Genomic DNA, 5,761 nt, shown 5'->3' on the forward strand with positions numbered 1-5,761 from the left:
TTCCCATGTTACTATGTATTCACCATACTCATTGTTTCTTAGAGAACAGTAATATTCATATACCACAACTTTTTTTAGCCAGTCTTAAATTGATCCACAGTTGACTTAAGTAGGAATCGCTTGGTAGAAATTTTACTATAGGTAAAATAGGCAATTGTACTTGATTTCAATGGAAGGGGAACTCTGTTACTAACAGCAACTCCTGTTTGGGCCAACCACAGTCTTTCATATCACATCAGAGGCATCCTCTATCAAATACAAATATTTCTGGGGTGAAGTAACATATTAAATATATCATTAGTCATTAACATCTTAAGAAGTATCAGTTTTGTTATTTCCTACTTGATAAATGGTCAAAGGATATGAACAGGCAGTTTTCAGAGGAAGAAATTAAAGATATCTGTAGTCATATGAAAAAAAGCTGTAAATCAATATTAATTAGAGAAATGTAAATCAAAACAACTCTCAGGTACCACATCTCTCCTGTCAGATTGGCTAATGTGTCAAAACAGGAAAATGATACATGCTGGAGAAGATGCAGGAAAATTGGAACACTTGCATTATTGGTGGAGTTGCGAACTGATCCAATCATTCTGGAAAGCAATTTGGAACTATGCCCAAAGGACTATAAAATGTGCATACCTTTTGATGCAGAAATACCACTTCTAGGGCTATATCCCAAAGAGATCATACAAGGGGGAAAAGGACCCGTATGTACAAAAATATTTATAGCCGCTCTTTTTGTGGTAACAAAGAATTGGAAATCAAGGGGATGCCCATCAATTGGGGAATGGCTAAATAAATTGTGGTATATGAATGTAATGGAATACTATTGTGCTATAAGAAATGAGGAGCAGATGGACTTCATAAGAACCCAGAGAGTGTTATATGATCCAATGATAAGTGAAAGGAGCAGAACCAGGAGAACATAGCATACAACCATAGACACATTGCTTCTAACTTTGATAGACTTGGCTCTTCTCAACAATGCAAGGTTCTAAGATAGCTCCAAAATACTCATAATGGAAAAGGCTATTCACATCCGGAGAAAGAATTATGGAATCTGAATGCAGATTGAAGCAAACTATTTGTTCTCTCTTTTTTTCTTTGTTGTTTTATTTTATCTTTGGTTTTGTTACATCTTTCTCATGGTTCATTTCATTGGTTATAATTCTTCTTTACAACTTGATTATTGGGAAAATAAGTTTAATGTGAAGGTATATGTAGAACCTATATCAGACTACATGCCTTCCTGGGGGCAGGGGGGAGGAGAAGGAGGAGAAAATTTGGAACTCAAAAACTTGTGGAACTGAATATTACAAACTAAAAATAATTAATTAATTAAATAATTATTAATTAAATAATAATAATTAATTAATTAAAAAAAGAAGTATCAGTTTTCTCATATGGCTTTTCAACATCACAAGAATGAATGAATAACAATAATTTATTAAGCCCTGTTTAATATAAAACCAAAGACAATCTCTGCCTTCAAAGGGTTTAGTATTGGGAAAAACTACACTCATAGGGGACCAGGGGCAGGCAGGGGAATTTTGGTACAGGAAATTACTGGGATAGTGATTGGAGACTTGTATGGAAAGACTCTATTGAGAAGAATTGATTTGATCTTGGTTCAAGGTTCCAGAGTTAGTGGAGGGAAAGGAATTTTGTGAAGAGGGAAGCTGAAGGAAAGAGCACAAGTTGGGAGGAGGGGTAGATAGGTGTTTGTCCAGGAATGTGTAGAGTACTTGATTGGTAAGGGGGATTGGGGTGAAGTAGAGGTGAGCATCAAAAGTAGGGATACTGTAAGGAGTATTCTGAAGCATAGAATTTTTCAAAGAGGGCAAAATTCTCTCTGGGGTTATTCTAAAGGATCCTAGGTATTCAGAGAACACGATGAGGGCAATTGCTCATGATCTAGAAAGGAGCTAACCTATCTTGAGTGAAGTCAAGGGTCTTGAAGGTATGAAAGATAAGCAATATCTAATAAGATTTAATAGGTGTCTGTGTGTGTCTTAGAGAGAGAGAGAGAGAGAGAGAGAGAGAGAGAGAGAGAGAGAGAGCCCTTCATATTAAAAAGAGCTTCATCTGTCATTTCTTCACACACTAACCTTGCCGAAATAGGTAATACCAAAATTATACTTATTTTGCACAAACTGTTGACAGTCTGAGAAACTGTGATTTACCCAAAGACACAAATTAATAAAGATATACCCAAAGTCAGTGACGGAACTTATTCTAGAATTTTAGGTCTCTGACTTTCCAATTCTTTTTTCCATTCAATCATGCTGCTTACTTCACAATTTTGCCTAGCGTTAACAATGTATGATAATAACTAGAGAAGGACACTAATTTATTGGCTAGAGTGGGGGAGTGGGGAGAAGGGAAATTTTCTTTTAGGTATTTTTTCATGAGACTACATTCATGTCCCTTTCCACCTTCCCTACAAGTTGTATAACTGAGCATCTGAATGTATGAATTAGACATGTGTGCCCTCAATATAAGGACTGATAGTTAAAACAATTAGTTGCCATGCAATTTATTATATCTTTGAAGTTTTCTGGATACAAAATTACAGCTGGGAAATTGAAAGCCTTAATAATTTAGTTTCTCAAACATAGCAATAAATTTGAACACATCTTTTCTGAACGGACACCAAAGAAGTGTTCTGAGTTCTATAGATTTTTAAAACAAACAAAAAAATTAAATGTGTTTGAACAGATTTCTCAGATTTGAGATATATTAAATGTGATAAATCTTTCCTAGATGATGTGATCATTTGTTTATCATATTTTACAAAATGTTTTATTTAAGAATTTATGTCAGTTTTTAAATAGGCCTTTTATCACTAGATCTGGGGGAAAGAAGTATTCAATTTCTCTTTTAAAAATTCTGCCTGCATAGAGTTGAATGTTTTTATGCCTTTACATTTGGTTTCAACTCCAAAGCCCGAAAACATTTTGGGGGGCTTTCTATAGATCTGTTAAAAGTGAAGTCATTTCGAGGATAAAATAGATGCATTTGTGTTAATCTAAGTATAGTCTTTTTCCAATACATATTTTTGTTAGTACAATTTTCTGAAAGAGATGAGCTAAAGATACTAAAAAGAACCTCATTCCTTTCATTAAGGAATTTTATTTTAAAGGAAAATTTGATACTTTGGTCAGAATGATGAAAAAGAAATCAGAGGTCTTGTGTCTATTGTTGGCTTGTTTCTTTAGTGCATTCTAGTATATCAGGCATAATTTTCAGGTTAAATTAATTATTATCACTAATTTTTAGAGCAACTAGTGGAGATTATTAAGATAGTTCAACTTTTCCATGTTTCAAAAACCTGAAATTGAAGATGAAAAGCATAAAATCTTCCCATCAGCTCTTCCTTTTTTGAACTTGTGTTCAGGTAGTATACTTTCAATAGAAGGCCAGCTTTTTAAAGGCAGGAACCTTTTGGTTTTTGTCTTTCCATAGCATTTAGCATATAGTAGGCCCTTAAAATTATAATAAATGTCATTTGATTTAATATTTATTTATCATGAACTGATACTATATTTAAATACCCAGAGAGAAAAAAATATGATCCTAGAAGGTAAAGTCATTATTACACCTTCCTATGGATCTAGAAAATATTGTTAATAGGTAATTTTGCTTTAGAATAATTTAATTTAATAATTTTTGTTTTTTATGTGCAACTGGGAAATAAGATATACAGACAATGGGGTATAGAAATCTCTCTTGCCCTACAAGAAAGTAAGGGGAAAGAGGAGGGGGGGAGTGAAAAAAGAGAGGACAGACTGGGGAAAGGAGCAATCAGAATACATGCCATCTTGGGGTGGGTGGAGGGTAGAGATGGAGAGAAAATCTGTAACTCAAAATTTTGTGGAAATGAATGTTGAAAACAAAATAAATTTAAAATTTAATTTAATAATTTAATTTAATTTTGCTTTAGAATAAGCATTGTTATTGAAAATGAACTACAAATAATATAACATTAAATTGCTAATCCTGTTGAAATCTATGAAAAATGTTTTTTTTTCAGATTAAAAAAAAAACCCAAGTTACTCTTAATGCATTTCTTTTCATCTGAGGAAATGTGATTTTTAATTACCCTACACTGACTAAAGAAACCCCTTGGTACAACAACTTGGGCTGTAATTTGGCTGTGACATATTGTCAGCATTTCTTATGTGCTCCTAGAATAAATGAAAATGCTTTAAAACATACTTGACTTTTATATACATGAGATTCAAAGTCTTATAAACACATAGATAATAGTTTGCATTCTAAAGATTCCAGGGCCTTTTTTTTTAGAAGACCCAAACTTTGGCTTTCAGCCTTTCAACTGTTCCATGATCTCACTGATGTGGGCATTTCCTGCATAACCCATCCATGCCTTATTATGCTTTTCAGTTTTTGTCCATGTATGGTCCTCTACAAGTCCCCTACAAGGGATCCACTCAATATGTGGTGGCATTATCTTGATATTATTTTGGTTTCAGTACTTCATGGAGGTGTTCCTTTGTTACCCCTTGCTCATTTTTCATGATAGATTAACTTATTTTTCTAATCATTCATTTCTTTGATGATATTTTCAATTGCTGTAATACACTAGAACCTATTTATGCCCACAATGCATCTTTACAGTCTGTTCAGTAACTTGAAATTCTCACCATTCTTCTGCCCAGAGTTTATGATATTCCATTATTTGTAGCCATGTGGCTTTACCAGAAGAACACTGGTATGAAAGAGTTAGGCTTCTATCCCTGAGTGTAATGAGGTCATTAAAACTGCCATGCAATTTCCCGAATGCAATCCAGGCCATTTTTCCCTCTCTTATTCAATTTTGGACTGAGTTCATTGTCCAACTACAGTGTCCATTAAAGAGATATATACTGATAAACTGGCTCTACGGACTGTCCATTCAACCCAGTGTCTCACTAATAGCCATTCTCCATCTAGGTGGTTTTACCTATATGGATAGTAATGCCAAATCCTTTTCAGTGATTTTGGAGCTTCTCCAGTGTTCCTAGGCTGATAAAACAATCACAGTGTAAGGACACTGTGTAAATAAAATGTAAGGAAACTGAATTTTCTTATGAAACCCATGAAACAAATACAGATCATTGTGGTCAGGTTATAGGAACTGAATGCTATCCTTTAGGGAATATTTATTATTCCATGAGAAATACATACATACATATATATATATATATATATATATACATACATACATATGGTGTATATATATTTTAGTGGATTCATTTTCAAGTGCTAAGTGTGGAGATCATTAAGGAGTCCAATTGCCATGGGGTAGGTCTGGTTTTTAAAGGAGATTCCCAACAATGTTAGCAAACAGAATAAGTATACTCGGCATTAAAATAATAGAGAGTGGAGAGGGTATTTCTGAAATGTAATTAATTCAGTTGAAACTACACCAGGATATTGAGGCAAATATAACCACTCCTCAAAAAAAGAGTCTGGAGATCTTTAATAACCGTGTTTGGTCAAGAATAGAGGTTTAATTTTGGTTGTTTATTTGTTTTGTTTTCTTTTAAATCTCACCTAGAATACAGTACCTCTGGGGAACAAGACTTGCTATCCCCATAGCTTGCTAACTAATGACAGTTTTCTATGAAGTAGGTGGAGTGAATACTAACTATTAATGTGCTTCAAGCACTGTGAATTCACTGCCTGCTTCTTTGGCTGGTACAGCTTTGTGTTTTAGATACCTGACCATTTTACAGGTGATATTTATACTCATAAA

This window comes from Trichosurus vulpecula, chromosome 4, assembly GCF_011100635.1.
Source record: "Trichosurus vulpecula isolate mTriVul1 chromosome 4, mTriVul1.pri, whole genome shotgun sequence".
Classification (NCBI taxonomy): domain Eukaryota; kingdom Metazoa; phylum Chordata; class Mammalia; order Diprotodontia; family Phalangeridae; genus Trichosurus; species Trichosurus vulpecula.